An 18,914-nucleotide genomic window follows, 5' to 3' on the forward strand; every position below is an offset into this window, starting at 1 on the left:
GTGCTGCTGAGACTCTCTGGTAGACGTGGCTGCGGGGGTTCGAGGTCCCCTCTGGGAAGTTGGGGCTGGAGCCCAGCACAGGAGCTGCACCCCCCCACACTGTCTGGAGCCTAGGTCCCCACTCCACAGGGACCCCTCTGGAGCAGCCAGGCTGCTGTTCCTACCACCGGTGGCCTCAGGCCATGGGAGTGGTCAGGTGCCTGTTTTCCACCTGTCCCGGATGAACCTGAATAGCCCCTGGAGTTGGGAGGAACCCTGCCAGTGTCCAGAGACACAGGAGGCTGTGCAGACCAGCAGCACTGCTCCCCTTGCCTGGGCAGAGGTAGTTACTGGCTCCTTCCCCACTGGGGACAGCTCCCCCACCTACACACTGCACAAACAAAAGGGAGCCAAGCTCTCTGTGTGTTCTCACACGTCCCTCCTCATCTGTCCCCAAGGCTCCTGAGATCAGAGATCAGGTTAATTATTCTCCCGCCCTGGGGCCCTGGGACTCACAGGTCCAAAGTTCTCTCCTCCCTCCTCTCCTGGCTACAGAAGCTGTCCTGTGGGCTTGGGGTTCCAAGGAGGAAAGAACATTGTTTACTTAGTCATTAAAATATTTTCTGTAAAATGCATGTTGATTGAAAAAAATTAGAACGTATAGAAAAGCGTAAACAAAAAATGAAACTACTTGCAAACTCACCCGCTGGCAACAATGCAAGTAATCACTTAATGTATTTCCTCTGTCTTTCCCTAACTCGGGGTCCACTAGGAAGTCAGGAGCCACTGAAACGTTTCTGTATTAGAGAATTGGCTGTATGATAACAGCAGAGCAAACAGTGAGACGGTCAGCAGTAGGGCCACCAGATAAAATTTAGGACACCCAGTTAAATGTGAGTTCTGGATAAATAACAAATGATTTTTTAGTATAGGTATATCCTAGGCAACATTTGTCTATCTGAAATTGAAATTCAAATTTAACTGGGCATACATTTTAAAAAATTGTTTTTGTTTTCTAAATTAAATTTTGTTTGCTGAATTTCTAGCTACCTAGATGGAGAGGTAACTCTGAGATTAGCATCCCCAGGGCACCTATCCCTGGCTGGAGAGACCAAGGGAGGGGAAGGTGCTGCCAGGACCAAGAACTGAGGCCTGTTTGCTGGGGGGCAGGAGCTCAGAGGGGAGTCTCCGCCCCTGTCATGCTGTCCCCTCCTGCTGTCTTCCACCTGCCTGGAAGGTCCCGGCCAAGGTCTCTCCCCACCACTCCATGCTCTGTTGGCCCAACACGCTTTGTTGGTGCAAACCACAAAAAATGAACCCAGTGAGCAAGGAGCAGTCCGGCCTCTCCCTCCCTCCCGCTGTGGGCTCAGTCAGCTGTGTTCTCTTTCCCGATATTCTCCCATCTCCTCTACTAGGAAATAGAGTGCTAAGGGTTGAATTGTGCCCCCCTCCCCAAGAAGTAGATGAGTCGGGGTCCTGATCTCTAGTCCCTCAGAATGTGACCTTCCTTATATATTATTTGAAAATAGGGTCTTTATAGAGTAATCGAGTTACGATGAAGTCCTAGGACAATATGACAGAGGTACACAGCAGGAAGACGCAGTAAAGAGACAGGGAGAGGACATTGTGTGGATGGAGGGACGCCCAGGACTGGGAGGGGGGGGACAGGGAGAAGACACTGTGTGGATGGAGGGACGCCCAGGACTGGGAGCAGGGGGACAGGGAGAAGACGCTGTGTGGATGGAGGGACACCCAGGACTGGGAGAGGGGGGACAGGGAGAAGACGCTGTGTGGATGGAGGGACGCCCAGGACTGGGAGTGGGGGGACAGGGAGAAGATTCTGTGTGGATGGAGGGACGCCCAGGACTGGGAGAGGGGGGGACAGGGAGAAGACGCTGTGTGGATGGAGGGACGCCCAGGACTGGGAGTGGGGGGACAGGGAGAAGATTCTGTGTGGATGGAGGGACGCCCAGGACTGGGAGAGGGGGGGACAGGGAGAAGACGCTGTGTGGATGGAGGGACGCCCAGGACTGGGGGGCGGGGGGGACAGGGAGAAGATGCTGTGTGGATGGAGGGACGCCCAGGACTGGGAGAGGGGGGGACAGGGAGAAGATGCTGTGTGGATGGAGGGACGCCCAGGACTGGGAGAGGGGGGGACAGGGAGAAGATGCTGTGTGGATGGAGGGATGCCCAGGACTGGGAGAGGGGGGGACAGGGAGAAGATGCTGTGTGGATGGAGGGACGCCCAGGACTGGGAGTGGGGGGACAGGGAGAAGATTCTGTGTGGATGGAGGGACGCCCAGGACTGGGAGAGGGGGGGACAGGGAGAAGATGCTGTGTGGATGGAGGGACGCCCAGGACTGGGAGTGGGGGGACAGGGAGAAGATTCTGTGTGGATGGAGGGACGCCCAGGACTGGGAGAGGGGGGGACAGGGAGAAGATGCTGTGTGGATGGAGGGACGCCCAGGACTGGGAGGGGGGGGACAGGGAGAAGATTCTGTGTGGATGGAGGGACGCCCAGGACTAGGGAGGGGGGGACAGGGAGAAGATGCTGTGTGGATGGAGGGACGCCCAGGACTGGGAGGCGGGGGACAGGGAGAAGACGCTGTGTGGATGGAGGGACGCCCAGGACTGGGGGGCGGGGGGGACAGGGAGAAGATGCTGCGTGGATGGAGGGACGCCCAGGACTGGGGGGCGGGGGGGACAGGGAGAAGATGCTGCGTGGATGGAGGGACGCCCAGGACTGGGAGAGGGGGGGACAGGGAGAAGATGCTGTGTGGATGGAGGGACGCCCAGGACTGGGGGTGGGGGGGACAGGGAGAAGATGCTGTGTGGATGGACGGACTCCCAGGACTGGGAGAGGGGGGGACAGGGAGAAGATGCTGTGTGGATGGAGGGACGCCCAGGACTGGGAGAGGGGGGGACAGGGAGAAGATGCTGTGTGGATGGAGGGACGCCCAGGACTGGAAGGGGGGGGACAGGGAGAAGATGCTGTGTGGATGGACGGACTCCCAGGACTGGGAGGGGGGGGGACAGGGAGAAGATGCTGTGTGGATGGAGGGACGCCCAGGACTGGGAGAGGGGGGGGACAGGGAGAAGATGCTGTGTGGATGGAGGGACGCCCAGGACTGGGAGTGGGGGGACAGGGAGAAGATTCTGTGTGGATGGAGGGACGCCCAGGACTGGGAGGGGGGGACAGGGAGAAGATGCTGTGTGGATGGACGGACTCCCAGGACTGGGAGAGGGGGGGACAGGGAGAAGATGCTGTGTGGATGGAGGGACGCCCAGGACTGGGAGAGGGGGGGACAGGGAGAAGATGCTGTGTGGATGGAGGGACGCCCAGGACTGGAAGGGGGGGGACAGGGAGAAGATGCTGTGTGGATGGACGGACTCCCAGGACTGGGAGGGGTGGGGACAGGGAGAAGATGCTGTGTGGATGGAGGGACGCCCAGGACTGGGAGAGGGGGGGGACAGGGAGAAGATGCTGTGTGGATGGAGGGACGCCCAGGACTGGGAGTGGGGGGACAGGGAGAAGATTCTGTGTGGATGGAGGGACGCCCAGGACTGGGAGGGGGGGACAGGGAGAAGATGCTGTGTGGATGGAGGGACGCCCAGGACTGGGAGAGGGGGGGACAGGGAGAAGATGCTGCGTGGATGGAGGGACGCCCAGGACTGGGGGTGGGAGGGACAGGGAGAAGATGCTGTGTGGATGGACGGACTCCCAGGACTGGGAGAGGGGGGGACAGGGAGAAGATTCTGTGTGGATGGAGGGACGCCCAGGGCTGGGAGGGGGGGGACAGGGAGAAGATGCTGTGTGGATGGACAGACTCCCAGGACTGGGAGAGGGGGGGACAGGGAGAAGATGCTGTGTGGATGGAGGGACGCCCAGGACTGGGAGTGGGGGGGACAGGGAGAAGATTCTGTGTGGATGGAGGGACGCCCAGGACTGGGAGGGCGGGGGACAGGGAGAAGTCGCTGTGTGGATGGAGGGATTCCTAGGTCTGTGGGGGGGGGACAGGGAGAAGACGCTGTGTGGATGGAGGGATGCCCAGGATGGGGGGGGGACAGGGAGATGTCGCTGTGTGGATGGAGGGATGCCTAGGTGTGTGTGGGGGGGGACAGGGAGAAGACGCTGTGCGGATGGAGGAATGCCCAGGACTGGGGTGGGGGACAGGGAGAAGTCGCTGTGTGGATGGAGGGATGCCTAGGTCTGTGGGGGGGGGTCAGGGAGAAGACGCTGTGCGGATGGAGGGATGCCCAGGACTGAGGGGGGACAGGGAGAAGTCGCTGTGCGGATGGAGGGATGCCCAGGACTGGGGGCGGACAGGGAGAAGTCGCTGTGCGGATGGAGGGATGCCCAGGACTGGGGGGGGACAGGGAGAAGTCGCTGTGCGGATGGAGGGATGCCCAGGACTGGGGGGGGACAGGGAGAAGACGCTATGTGGATGGACAGATGCCCAGGCCGGGGGTGGGGTGGGCACCAGATGCTGGAAGAGCCAGGAAGGACCCTCCCTGGGGCTGTCAGGGTGACACAGGCTTCAGAACTCCAGCTTCTACAACTGGAAGGCACATACTTCTGTCACTAAAGCCACACAGTCGGTAGTGTCATGTCACTGCAGCCCGAGGAAGCTCAGTTATCAAACTGAGCCGATTCACAGAGTGTGGAGGAAATGAGGATGCTTCGACATGATCTAGAGTAAGGGTGACATCATGTCCAAGGACCTGCTTTCTTTTATGAAAAGGTTGCGTGTCAGTTGAAATTTTGAACAGCGGAGTATATTTTCAGGGCTCAAAAGATATACTTGCTGAGGATGTTTCTTGAAAAATAAAGAATTGCTTTGGCGACCAAATTCGTAGACTTATTTTAGGTGAATTGACATTGATTTTGTTTGTTCAGAAATAAGAAACATGAATTTACAGGTCCTGGCAATTAAGATGCCAGTTGCAACCATTGTCCAGCCTAACCTGCTTCTGGGGAGCATCGGGTGGGCAGGTGTGAGCTCTGCTGTCTGCACTCTCCTATTTTATAAGCTTTCCTCTGCAGAAGGCCACCTGCAGAGGTGGTGAGGTCCCAGGCTCCACTGTCCACCCTGCCAATGCCTGGTGTGGAGCACAGGATGCTCTGGAAGGATTCTGGCTGGAGTTGGAGCTATTTTTAGCAGCTAGACTGGCCAACAGGAGACCTAGGGGAGGGGCGGGGGCAAGGCAAGGCATTCGAAACCACCCCCATGCTGGCCACCACCCTCCTTTCAACTGGAGTCCAGGTGACCGCTCCACTAGGGCTAAGCTTGGGAAACACTAGGAATGGTGTGGAAATGGCAGTGACTTGAGGGTTTGGCCCTGCCCTGCTCTGACTCCAGGGGCAGATGGCCCCGATCTTGGGAAGACAAATCTGCCCTGCCTAGTTTTGGGCTGCAGGCCCCTTGGAGGCCTGGCAGCTGGCAGTGAGGGGCTGGAGGAAGTGGCCCCCAGAGTCAGCCCCTGTGCCAGGCCTGTGGGCCGTCAGGGGTTGGGTGTCCCGGCTTGCCATCAGGCCCCCAGCCCAGGGCTCAGCCTCCTTCCCTGGTAGCAGCTGCTGTTTCCCCAGGCTGGGGACGCTCGTATGCTTGGTTCCCTTCTTGCTCCTGGAGAAGCTCCGGGTCAATGTGTCAAAGTGGAGAGGAAGTGGCAATCCACAAAGGAACCCCAAGACAAAGTCTGATTTTCACTTTCCAGGGAGGCCATCGCCCTAAACCACCTAAAGGTCATAGACTCATTTGAAAGACATCTGAGGTCATCTAGCTGATGTTGGCCAAAGTGCGCCACGTGGAAAAGGATCTGAAGGATGCATGCTCTTGGATAAAAGGACTGCAGGACTTTTTACGGCCTTGACTAAGTTCACGTACTCACGTGCTCAGAGACTCAATAAGCAGGACAGTGGGGTGCAGCATTCCCCCCAAATTTGGGCTTACGGAGTTGTAACTGACGTACAGTAAAATTCACTGTTTTTAGTGCACAGTTCTATGAGTTTTGACTAACGCTCGTGATTGTGTAACTGGCACCATAGCCAAGACATAGGCATCATCCCCAGCTACCTCCGTGCGCAGCCACTCACTGGTTTTCCGTCTCTACAGCTTTGCCTTTCCCAGATGGAATCGTACAGTACACAGCCCTAGAACCACTGTGCTGTCACTGTGTGTTCTGTCTTTGTCGTCACACTTCTTCAAGGTCTTTTATACCTCAGTTTCCCCTCATCCCCATCCACCTGACTTGCACCTTCTGGAAGGTCTTGGAGGCTTTTCTCAAATCTGGTCCATTGCACTCTGCAGCCTCTGCGGTGGCTGCCCAGTCTGAAGCCGCCTCTCCGTAGTCTGTACACCCTGTGTGCACGCCTGGTGCTCTGCTGGGCTCAGGGTGCCCCAGCCCTCCTGGGGTGGTTCGCACTGCCCTGAGGGCAGCTATGAGTCCTCTGCTCTGTGCAGCTGGACACCACAGAGACCTACATTGGCCCCATGTGGATATGCCCATGAAGCCTTCATTAGGGTCACTGCCCTTCCTCAAATTGGGGAACTCTGCACTGGGGAAAGTGTACAGATGGCCACCAGGTGCACTGGGAAGAGCCTCGCTGGCCTTGTAACTCACAGAACCTTCTCCAGCTGGATCACGCCCCTCCCTCAGCTCTGAGTGTCTGTCTATCTCCAAAATCCAATTCCCTCTCAAAGGGTAGAGTTCAAGCAGTGTGCTGGAGACAGAGAGGGGACCTCAGCGTGGACTTCCCAATTTTCAGAGTGGCACCGGGAAAGTCACTGGACCTTGTGAAACCTCAGCTTTCTTGCCGGAAAAGGTGGGATGAATGTGCTCCCCACTAGGTGTGAGGCCTCAGGGAATGTTACAAGTGAAATGCCGAGGTGCAGCGGACGGCTCCTTAGGAGGCCTTGTCTAGGACTGTACAGAGAGGAAAAGGGAAACCAAGGGAAACCCTTCTATACAAGCAATAGTGACAATCAGTATTAATGACAAGCAGGTGGCCCTGCGGTGCCCGTGAGCTCTGTGGTGTCTGCTCAGGGTCAGGACGTGACTCTGTGGGCGCACCTGTGTACCTTGTTTGCTCAGGCGATTACTCATCTCCTACAGGGGCTATTCTGGGGTCAAGCGGCTCCTCCCTGGGCCTGGACATGCAGTTCTGGGCCTGTGACAATGCTGGGTTCCCAGAATCATGATCACAGACAGGTTGACATGGTCAGCCAGACTCAGCTGGGTCTTCTGGGGTAGTCCCCGCTGCAGCCAGGTCCTGCAAGGAGCTGGACGGTTTGCAGTCTGTGGGGCCCTGCCCACAGTGACTTCCTGGCACCCAGGGCAGGCCTGGGCTGGGCATCAGGGAGGCAGGTCATGAATTCCTGGAGCCAAATCTGCAAAAACCCAGGAAACAAATTAGAATTCTCCTGAAGTCTACACAAGGTGTTCAGACCCCACAGGGTTGTGTGAGAACAAGAAGAGGTCATGCATGGAAACTTGGAAGCAGCGCCTGCCATGGGCCACGTGACACAAGATCCCCAGCACACCGGGGAAGCCTGACCACAGGGCAGGGTCTCCAGGGCACCTGCCCCAGGTTCTGCCTCTGACACAGCTCAGCAGATATAGCCTCGACCAGAGGTGGCACAGGAGAGAGGCCAGCAGGGGTGTGGTGCCAGCAGAGCCATGGGCGGCCCAAGGCAAACAGAGTCAGCTTCCTCAGGACCTGCCTGACGGGTCCCCACACCTTCCTGGTCATCATAGGGGCCTGCCAAAGAGGTCATCATAGGGGCCTGCCAAAGAGGTCATCATAGGGGCCTGCCAAAGACAGCAGCACGATGAGTCCTGCGGCGCGGTGGCTCAGGGGACCTGCAGCATCTGGTTCTGCAGAGCTGGCAGCAGCTGACGGCTGTACCAACTCCACTCACTCTCCTCCCCTCCCAATGCCAACCTTTCAGGGAAGATGTTACCCCCATCTCGTAGATGAAGGGTGAGGTTTCCCCAGGCTCTCACTGTCACTAAGTACCCCAGCCAGGACTTCATCCCAGAATGGGAGACCACGTCTGCTCCTCACTGGGTGGGTGAAACCAAGGCCTGTGGCTGGGGTGGGGGCCGGGGACAGAGGGAGAGTGGGTTGCTGCCAGTAGAGGCTGTGATGGCTCATTGAGGTGTCAACTTGACTGGGGCTTCTGTGGGTGCCTCTGAGGTGCTTCCAAATGAGATCAGCTTTTGAATCAGCGGATTCAGTAAAGCAGGTGCCCTCGCCAGTTCACGGAGGGCATGAACAGAACAGAAGGCAGAGGAAGACAGAGAGCCCCTGCCCCTGCCTGCCTGTGGCCCCAAGGCTGGGAGGTAGGCCATTGCTCCCCGGGTTTTCAGGCTTTGGGCTGGGACTGAATTGTATCGCCACTGACTTTTATGGGTCTCCAGCTTGCGGAGAGCAGGAGTGGGACTGACCTCACCCAGACAGTGGCCTCTGTAGCTCAGGAACGTGCACTAACAGGGGAGTGCCCAGAAGGCCCAGGTGTGACTCGGGATGCCCCTCAGACTGTTGGCTGGACCTTCCCTCCCTGGGAGTCTGTGGCCAGAGGTCGGCTTCTTAGAAGGAAGAATGTCTGGGGAAACGAGAGGGAGGAAGGTGAGCTTGTGAGTGGGTTTCAGGAGAGAAAGGGGACCTCGAACACCATCTGTGACACTCGGTGTGAACCGTCAGGGAGAATGAGGACACAATCCCAAAGACACAACCCCAGACACCATGATCCTGAATGCTGAAATCTCGAAAATACAAGTCTGGAAAAAATAATTGTAAAAGTTTATATAGCAAATATTTATTTACATTTTTTTTTTTTTTTTTTGTAGAGACGGAGTCTCACTGTACCACCCTCGGTAGAGTGCCATGGCGTCACACGGCTCACAGCAACCTCTAACTCTTGGGCTTACGCGATTCTCTTGCCTCAGCCTCCCGAGCAGCTGGGACTACAGGCGCCCGCCACAACACCCGGCTATTTTTTTGTTGCAGTTTGGCCGGGGCTGGGTTTGAACCCGCCACCCTCGGCATATGGGGCCGGCGCCCTACTCACTGAGCCACAGGCGCTGCCCTTTATTTACATTTTTAAAGGGGATTTGTTTGAGAAACATAAAAACACGACAGAACACACATCATAGGCCACTTTCGGGAGTAATACCTTGCTGTCTTTCAGAGTATAAACACTCACGCATGCTAACGACAGCTGCATGTGATGGTCACCAGCAGACGAGCTGTAATCAGAGTCAAAGATGGGAATGTATAAATACATGTCATCACGGTCAGTGCTGGGCTTTACAGCCGTGGTCATCTGGGCTACTAGGACGAGTGACCCGAGGCTTCAACAGGACTGATGAAAACTGAGTGTGACCACAGCCTGCGCCATCACCCAGACAGCTGAGGTCTGGAGAGCTTCATCCCTCGTAAATAGACACGTGCAGGAAAGCTGTCCCTTCGTTTACTGAGAAGTTTCTAGACTCTTAGATGCCCGTGCCAGGCTCACACTCAAGTCAGCACGGTGATCATGTGCATTCCTGGAGCTAAATCTGCAAACACCAGGAAACCAATTAAAATTCTCCCAAAGTCCTCAGAAGTTACCCTCCCAGTGTTGGAAAGGACGCAGAGGCGGGATGTGCAGCACCCAAACCATAAAAAAATAATGCCCACGGTTTAAAATACTGAAAAGACGTAAGAAATTGAAAAGAAAAAGAAAAACAAACAAAAACACAGGTCTTGTGGTTGTGATTTTAGACATTAGGAGTTTTAGACTGTAGGCATTTTGACCGTTGGGGGTTTCCGTTTTCCATATGGTGCCTTTTGGGATTATGATCACAACCTGCTGCTTTTATATCTGTGCAGGCACAGGGGTGCTGGGGAAAGTGACAGAGAAGAAAGCACAGCCTTGGAGGCACTTAGTGGGGCTGGGGACTCTTCCCTCCTCCTGGTGGTCCCCACGCCCTCTGCAGGTGGCTGACCAGCAATTCCAGACTCCTCTCTTCCCTGTGCCCCGTCTGCCTCCCCTCCCCTGTCCCCACTGGCTGGGACTGGGACTTGGTTCTGACTGACTGCTCCACCCCACCTAAGCCCCTGGTTCCTCAGGGGGCTGTGCTGTGCAGCTTGAGGGAGTTCATATTTGCAAAGTACCCACACACAACAGGTGCTAAATAAATGTTGACTATTTTTATGATCGCTGTTGTTTTTCCTACCGCCCTGGAGCCAGCATGCTATTTAAAACCATACTGATCTTGTCACATTCTGCTTCTGAATCCATAAAACGGAATTGTTTCCAAATGATGTTGAAAAGGTATCCGGCTAGATTCTCTCCAATAACTCACAGCAAAGTAGTTTGCCTATGTATTTAAGAGGTAAGTGAAAAAAATAAATTTAGAGAAAATTTTAATTGATTTCAATTGTGGGAAGAAGATATTGGCAAAAAACTAATGGAAGGGGCTGTAAATGAGGACATGAGTACCTCTGTCTACATAAAATAAAAATCTGGGCAACAATGATGCAAAGCAAAATGCAAACGCTGGGAAAATAGTAGCAGAGACGCGGCAAGCAAAGGGCTGAACTCCTAAATATTGAGAGGAGCTTCTATAAGGTAACAGGAAAAGCACTGCAAAGACCAGCCGAATGGGAAGGTTAAGGTCAGTAGAGCTGACCCTTTTTGAGCACTCACATCCTGGACGCCAGCTGAGTGACCTGCAGCAGGGCCTCCCTGGGGCCCAAGGTGGCCCCGCCTGACCCCCCACTTGCTGAGGATGTTTGGAGGGGTTAGACAAACTCCTCACATCACTGGGTCCTAATCCACAGAGCCAGGATTTGAAGCTGTTTTGATGCCGAAGCCTGTCCCCTTCACCCCTATGCTGCAGAAATAAACTTTTTATTTATTTATTTATTCATTTTTTTTGGCCAGGGCTGGGTTTGAACCCGCCACCTCTGGCATATGGGGCCAGCATCCTACTCCTTTGAGCCACAGGCACTGCCCCAGAAATAAACTTTTTAAAGGAAGCCTATTTTACAAAGCTCAATCTCATAGACAGTCACAGAAGTGCAATTAAAGCAACGGAGCAGTAGCATCATCAGCTGCTAAACTGACTGTGCACGTTTGAAACTGGACACTCCATCTGCTGAAGCTGGGAGTGGGCCAGGCCTGCTGACATGCGGACGCTGGGGCCCAAATTGTGCGACCACATTTGGAAAGCAATTTTGAAATATGTATAAAGAGCCTTAAAAATGTTCTTATTCTTTGACCTGGAGCTTCCACTTCTGGAAATCTATCCTAAAGAAACAGAGTTATAATCGGACTGTGAACAAGAAAACTTATTCCAGCTGTATTTGTGATAGTAAATATCAGAAACAACCCAAGTGCTCCACCAAGGGTAGATGAAATAAATTATGGCACATCCACAGGGGGATGTTATGTATCTGTTAAAAAGTACATTTTGGTTTTTGACCGGGGCTGGGTTTGAACCCGCCACCCTCGGCATATGGGACCGGCGCCCTACTCCTTGAGCCACAGGCGCTGCCCCAAATACATTTTGAAGAACACAGGAGCGGTGTGGGCAGAATTGTAGAGGCAGGCGGTGCTGTGAGCCACAAGAGGGAGAGTGTTTAAACTGGGTTTCCAGGAATAGTGAGAAATTTCCAGGCAAAGGTGGAGGTAAGAACAGCCAGATAGAATTCCAAGTGAGTGAGGACTGGAGGTTTGAAGAACTCTGGTGCTCTGGGCTGTCCTGGGGAGTCATCGTGGAGGGCAGGGTCTGAGGGGCAGTGGGGAGTTACTTAGGTCAGGTCCAAATGGGTTCAAATTAGCAATAAGGAAATATTGGAGGATTTGAAAGATCCCTACCCCCATTATAATAATAGGCAGACAACTGGGAAAACACAGGACGTAATGAATGAGAGGATACAGAGCCGCTCCTGTCTCACCAGGGTGGAGAAGGTGTTTGTGGCCACTGGGTAGATGTGCTGACCACATCCCGTTCTAGGACATGGGTGGATGGCTGGATATTTTACAGAAGAAGTCATTACAGATTTTAATGTGTGATAACATCGATCACCTTTTGTGACTCTGTCTCCCTAGACGAGAGTGTGGACACCCCACAAGTAGGGACAGTGTCCTGCTGGACTTCACCGTGTGGCCCCAGCACACTTCTGTGCTAACTGCTACTGCGCAGGTGGGCAGGTGCTGGATCGTGGTCGGACTTTCCTCTGTGAAGTTCTCTTTCCACAATCTGGCGCCCTTGCAATGGGCGGGGTGTCCTCAGTGAGCAGGTCTATGCAAACCTACCCTGAAGGCCGAGGAAGCTGGGAAGCCAGAGGAAGCAAAGGCTGTCTGTGGAGAGCTGTCTGCACGCGCATGCAGCCTGCGTGCACAATATCCAGGAGACAGAATCAACCTGTGCACCTATCACCAGATGAGTAGGTAAAGAAAACGTGTCCAGATTCAGAATCGAGGACTACGCAGGCTTTAAAAAGAAGGAAGTCCCGTCTTTTGCAATGACATGGATGAACCTAGAGGTCATGTGCCAACTGAAATAAGCCAGGCACAGAAAAATGAGTAATACATGATCTCATTGGTAAGTAGAATCTAAAAGCTAAACCCAGAAAAACAGAGGAGGGTGGTGGGTGTGTGGGGCTGCGGAGGTGTTGGTCAAAGCATGCAACATTTCAGTTAGGGGGAGTAAGTTCAGGAGTTTGATTATACATCGTGGGGACTACAGTTAATAACAGTGTCTTGTACTCTTGAAAACGGCTAAGAGAGTGGACACGCAGTGCTCTCCCCATGCAAACGTGCTCTCACCATAGAAGGCCTGTGTTAGTTAGCTCCATTCAGCCATGCATACACTGTGGAACAGAATATCATGTCATAGGCCACAAATACATACAATTTTTATTGTCAGTTAAAAAATACCAATTTTTAAAAAATAAGCTGAAAAAAATTGGGATAAAACAGCTCACAGATTTATTCTGTTACAGTTCTAGAGGTCAGAAGTCCAGAATGAGTGTTAAGGGGGCCGAAATAAGAATGTTGGCAAGGTGGGTTCCTTCCAGAGGCTGGGGGTGAGGGGTGGACCCGAACCCTGCCCTCCCAGCTTGGAGGCTTGTGGCCGCATCACTCCCACTTCCCTTCTGCTGTCACATCCCTCCTCTGCCTCTCTGTGATTCCACTGAGCCCACCTGGGCAATCCAGACTAATCTCTCATCTCAGGATCCTGAATTTCATCACATCTGTAAAGTACCCACCATGTAAGGAAACACACTCACAGGTTCCAACGTTGTGAGGTGGACATCTTCAGGGAGAGGTCATTATTCTGATTGTCACAACCACAGACTAAGGAGCAAAGTAGAGCAAGACTGATGTGGGCTGTAACCGTGGGACGGAGACTCACCAGTGGAACATGGCAGGGCTGCTCCTGTGGGTCCCAGGAAGCAGAAAGTTAGGCCAGGGAGCTTCATGCCGGTGCCACCTGACAAAAGACAGCATGGAAGCCTGAGCACAGAAACAAGTCTTGCTAGAACCAAATCTAAACACCAATGCCTTGTCCCGGGGTGGGGGAGGGGGCCCTTCTCTCTCTATAGTTTTCACCTGCAAAGGCAAAGGGCCAAGGGTGGGTCAGAATTCACGGGTGTGTGGGTGTCCATGCAGGGTTTGCTGTGGTGTCTGCCGGGTTTCTGGCTTTTCCACATCTTACCTGGTTCAGACATAGAATTCGAAGGACCATTGCCTGGCCTGTCTGTGAGTGGTCCCCATGTAGGGCCACCCTGGGGTGTTTCTGGACCAGGCTGTGTCTCCAGGAAGGGTTGTTGTAGGCCACAGAGCAGTTGTTTCAGGCTGGATAGGAAAGACACAGTTCTCTGTGGGCAAAGATGAGTCTATGGTTCACATTAGGGACACACTCCCAATACTGAGGATGCATTTGCCATTAGCCATCACCACTCTCTAAGGGACATCCCTTCCAACCTCTCAGGCCAGGAAATGGAGAGGAGACCTAACCTCCCTCACTGTGCCTTCCGTGAGGACATGAAACCCATGTCAGGGGCAGCGAGTGTAGCACCAAAGAACGCAGAAGGAGGAAAAGGAAGACAGGTGACTGGGGGTCATGCGGAGGGACGACCGCTGGCTGTACGCACCGGACACATCTGGGTGTGGCAGCACAGCTGACCTGACAGTTAGGAGGCTGCCCTGTTATTATCACACCAGAGAGAGTTCATTTCACAAAGTGAAAAGAGATAGAAAAGGAGATACTTTAGAGCTTGGACACCAGCTACCTCCGTGGGATTCCTTGTGAATCACTCTTACACCAGTTCTTGAAAAGAGGATGCTAACCGTGGCAAGGCAACGTTTAGCAGTGATGGCAGCGGGTGGTGGAAGTTCCACCTTAATTTAATTTATTTTAAAGGAAGAGCTTTTGACTTATTTTTACAGCTCTCCTACTTACATTCCAGGAAAGCCACCCAGTGGGCGGTTCCAGGCACAACCGCGCCTTTGGCCTTGCTGCAGCTCTCACTCTGGCGGGTCTGCCATGGAAGGGGTGGTCATGCCTCAGAGCCCCCTCACCCTTTCTTCCCCCAAGCCCTCCTGGGATCTGGTGTGGCCACATACTTCAGACCCCCAATTAGACCCTCTGAGAAGGGAGACTGATCATGGCAGAGCTGGGGAGGGCTAACCTGGCACCACGCTTACTTTGCCCAGATGGAGTTCTCAGAGGTGAATCCTCACGACTCACCTTTCCATGGCTGGACAACTCTGCTTTGCCATTTCACCATTTAGCAACATTTACAAACTGGAGATTTTACATAAACTTCCATGTCCAGGGCTGCTGGACACCAGCCCACAAGTCTTCATCGCAGGAGGAGCCCCACTGTGTCCTTCTGTCTGGCTGTCCACCTCCCATGGCCCCCAAGGTCACTGACCCTGTCTTCTAGGCCCTGACTGCAGCTGAGTTTTTAAGACAAGATGAAAACCTCTTGTTCTCAATTCCGATGTCCAGAATAAATGGAAGCATTTTCTCTATAGCTCATTTGATGGCAAAATCTGCCCTCGTGACTCATTTGGTGGCAATTTCTGACCTGAATGACTATAAAGATACCTTTTAATTAACCTGCTCTGGGGGCATCACTGTGCTCCATTACAGAAATATTAATAGAGCACCCTTCCTAAACATGAGTAGGCCTGATGTCAGGGCTAGGAATCGATTGTTCAGTACATGCTCCATTTTGAAATCCAAAAATTCTGAGCCTCTCTTCCCCTAGGTATGGAGGGGGGCTTGAGTGCAGCGGTAAGACTCACCTGACCTTTAGACATTACCAGCTCCCTGAAGCCTCGTGATAACCCTTAGGTGAGTAGCTTCTCTTATCCCCATTTTGCAGATGAGGAAACTGAGACACACAGTTAAGAAAGTTCCTGAAGGACACGTGACCTGGCCTTCTGGTTCCAGAGGCCATGTTCTCAACCTACGCGGCCCGATGGCTTTGAGTTCTGGGTTAAACATAACAGACCCACCCTGGGTGGTGCTGGGGCAGCTGCCACTACCTAAACTCACACACTGAACAAGGCTTCCCGGGGGACCTGGCCATGAGTGTGGGGCTGCTGGGTCTCAGTGGTCTGGTCATCCACTCCTGAACGAGCCAAGTCTTCTTGCCTAAGTCTCCGTGAGATGAACCCTGAGAACTCAAGGTTTGTGCAGACCTGGGACAGAGTCCTCCAACTCAGTCAGTTGTCAGAGGGAGAACACCTTTCACGGGGGAGAATAGGATAACAGAGGCTCCCGGACATGGCATTCCACCTGTCAGGTATGAAGCCCAAATTAGAACTCAAGGTTTGTGACCATGCTCAGTTCTAATTTCAGTTTTTAATTCTGTAATGTCCTTTGTGGGCATCTCAGACCATTCAGGCTGCTGTAACAAAGCATCATGGATGGGGGCTTATAGCAACAAACATTTCTTTTTAATAGTTTTGGCATCTGGAAGCCCAAGATCAAGGTGCCACAGACCCAGGGTTGGGCGAGGGCTCCAGATTCATGGGCAGCACCTGCTCCCTATGTGTGAACAAGGTGGAAACCCGGGTCTCCCCAGCTCCTCATAAGGGCAATGATCTCACTTATAAGGTCTCCGCCCAGGGCACCTTGCCACCTCCCAAAGGCCCCAATGTCAGTACTTCAGGGTTTAGGGTTCAACACATGAATCCTAGGAGGGCATAGACATGCTGACCCCAACAATGGGTTTGGGGACGTTCCTGCCTTGGAGAGGTTTCCTCCCTGCCACAAGGGAGTTTGCCTTAGTCTCCATCTCTGCCTCCCCTCCTGGCATCCAGGACCATATACACTGCACTTTCCAGATTGCAGGGCGGGGGGGATCTTCAGTCCCAGCAGATCCAGGGGTGTGTGGGGTGAGTCCAGGTGCAGGAGACGGCAGGTCCAGGAGCAGCCTGTGATTGGCAAGACATGGGGGGCCATCCTGGCAGCTGGCAGAGCAGGAGGCAACCTCGCTGGGGGTTGTGGTGTGTGTGGGCTGCTGGTGTGGGGGGGTGTTGGTGTTGGTGTTAGGGGATGCTGGTGTGTGTGGGTGGCTCTGGAAGCAGGAAGATGATGTAGCCTGAGTTGCTGTCTGCCAGGTGCTTGGGTCACAACTGTTTGGCCTGAGGGACTTGGACAGAAGCTAATTTTAAAACTTCCACAGGAATATGGTCCACCTGGGGAGTGCTTCTCTGCTCCATGGGAGCAGCCCAGATGAGACACACATCGCTTTTTATGACCTTGTTTGTGTTCAGAGAACACAGCTTGCAAAGGGCCTATTTTGGCCTAGAGATGAGGTCTGTGATGAGACCGATTTCTGAGCCTACTTCGGCGTTGATGCTAGAAATGGAGGGTCCCTGTCTAGCCCTGAGTGGGGGTACCCAATATCAGCACTGCAGACCTTGGGCTCAGGGCAAGCTTCGGTTCCTAGAAGGGCCTGGGGTGTCCTGTGAGTACTAGGGAATAAGAGTTCTAGCTTTGGAAAAGCAGGGTCCCAGCACGGTGGCAGGCTCTAGACCAGGTGGAGGCAGGAGCGAGCTCAGGGCTTCCTAAGAGGAAAGTAGTTCTGATCTGAATGCCTGGCTGGGTGGGGCCCTCTCTCAGACATCCACCCCCAGGCTCAGGCTTGAGGGCCCCCAAAGAGCCTCATGCCCATCCTGGAACGTGTTGCGTGACCTTTGTGCAAGAGGACTTGGCAGTCGTGGTATGGTTCAGGACCTTGAGATGGGGAGGTCACCTTGGTCACCTGGTGGGTGACCTACCCCAAGGGTTTTTAAGGGAGGGAGGTAGAGGGACCTCTGACTAAGGAAAAGGAGGAGGCTGTGTGACCATGGAGGCTGAGATTGAAGTGACGTAGCCACAAGCCCAGGAAAACCACAGCCCCTAAACCCGGGAGGGTCAGGAAGGTCCCTTCTGAGAGCCTGGGAGGGAGCCAGCCCTGCCCACACCTTGGTTTTCACCCCTTAAGACTCATTTCAGACTTCTGTTCTCGAGAGCCATGACAGGACAAATTTCTGTTGTTTTGAGCCACCACACCAGCTGTTTGTCACTGCAGCTGCAGGGCCTTTTTGCTGTCCCAGGGCAGCCAGACAGATTGCAGAAAGTTAGGCTCACCCTCTCATCCCTGGGAACCTCAGGAATAGAAAATATTTGGGAGAACATTTTGTGGAGTTGAGGCTGGGAGAGGCTCTCTTCATTCATAGCTTCCTGCACTATGTAGCGTTTTCTACCAATAAATGCTTCTGTTTATTACAATGTCATGGGGAGTCACCTGTGAGGGGAGAGTTCTATTTCATTATTTGCCCATGTCAAAAGCAAACTCACACGGGGCCTAGTGAAGGTCCTGTTGGCCTGTCCTCTGCTGACTCAGCGCTGAGGAATTTCCTATCTGCGGTCAGGTCAGGCCCCACCTGCCTCTCCCTCCTCCCACCCTGCCCCCTTCCCTCAGTCACCTTCCTCCTCTTGTGGGAGAAAAAATAACCCAGTTTATCTGTGCCTGGAGCACTGTCCCCTTCTAGCCTGCTGACGTGGGTGTCCTCAGGGGGCCGTTCCGAAGGTGCGTTTTCCTAAGCAGAGTGCCTGCCTTCTGTTTGGGTGGCGTGTTTACCCTCGTTGCTAGCTAGCAACAGCTACTGTCCACTAAACTCTGGCTTTGCGTCGTGTGTCAATCCGGGATGCCTCTTCACAGTGTGCTGTCAGGTGGTTGGTGTCACCCCAGCTTTAAAGATGAGGAAATCACTGTGGTGGGAAAGGTGGAAACTGACCCACATCAGCAGGCCGATATCAGCCACCAGGCTCTCATGGGCCTTCCTGACTAACTCAGTGCAGCACCGCCAGGCGGACGTTGCTCCTGCCAATGACCACAGCACCCTGCGTGGAGGCCGTGGGACACACCGGGCCTCTGGAAGGAGGCTTCCTTGCCACTTTCTCCCATCTCCCCGGAGGAGCGCACTTTGGGGCCAGGACTTGCCGCTGGGGAGGGACTCACACTGACCCTCATGTGACCAACAGTGTGATGGACGCCACATGGGGGCCTGTCTGGGCGTCGGGTGAGAGCTCAAGCACAGCCTCAGGCCTCTGCTACAGAAGGCTCACTCCCTGCTCTCGTCCTCAGGGTCGGAGGAGCTGCTCGTCTCCCCTGTCTGTGTTCTCTGCAGGTTTCTGAGCAGAGGTTCACATGTGCACTTGTGTTCACACCCACACTGTGTTCACAAGACTTAGAGACACACACAGACTTAAAGACAAGCAGTAAGTTGCTTTTCTCAGCCTAAAATAGTCCCCACTCTGCGAAAACCTGAAGCAAAAATGATAAAAAACTTGGTGTGTGTGTGTTTGAGCCTTTGCTACGTGTGTGTGTTGGGTGAGCAGGCACAGGTGTGTGCGTGTATGTAAGCCTGTGT

This window comes from Nycticebus coucang, chromosome 16 (assembly GCF_027406575.1).
Source record: "Nycticebus coucang isolate mNycCou1 chromosome 16, mNycCou1.pri, whole genome shotgun sequence".
NCBI lineage: Eukaryota > Metazoa > Chordata > Mammalia > Primates > Lorisidae > Nycticebus > Nycticebus coucang.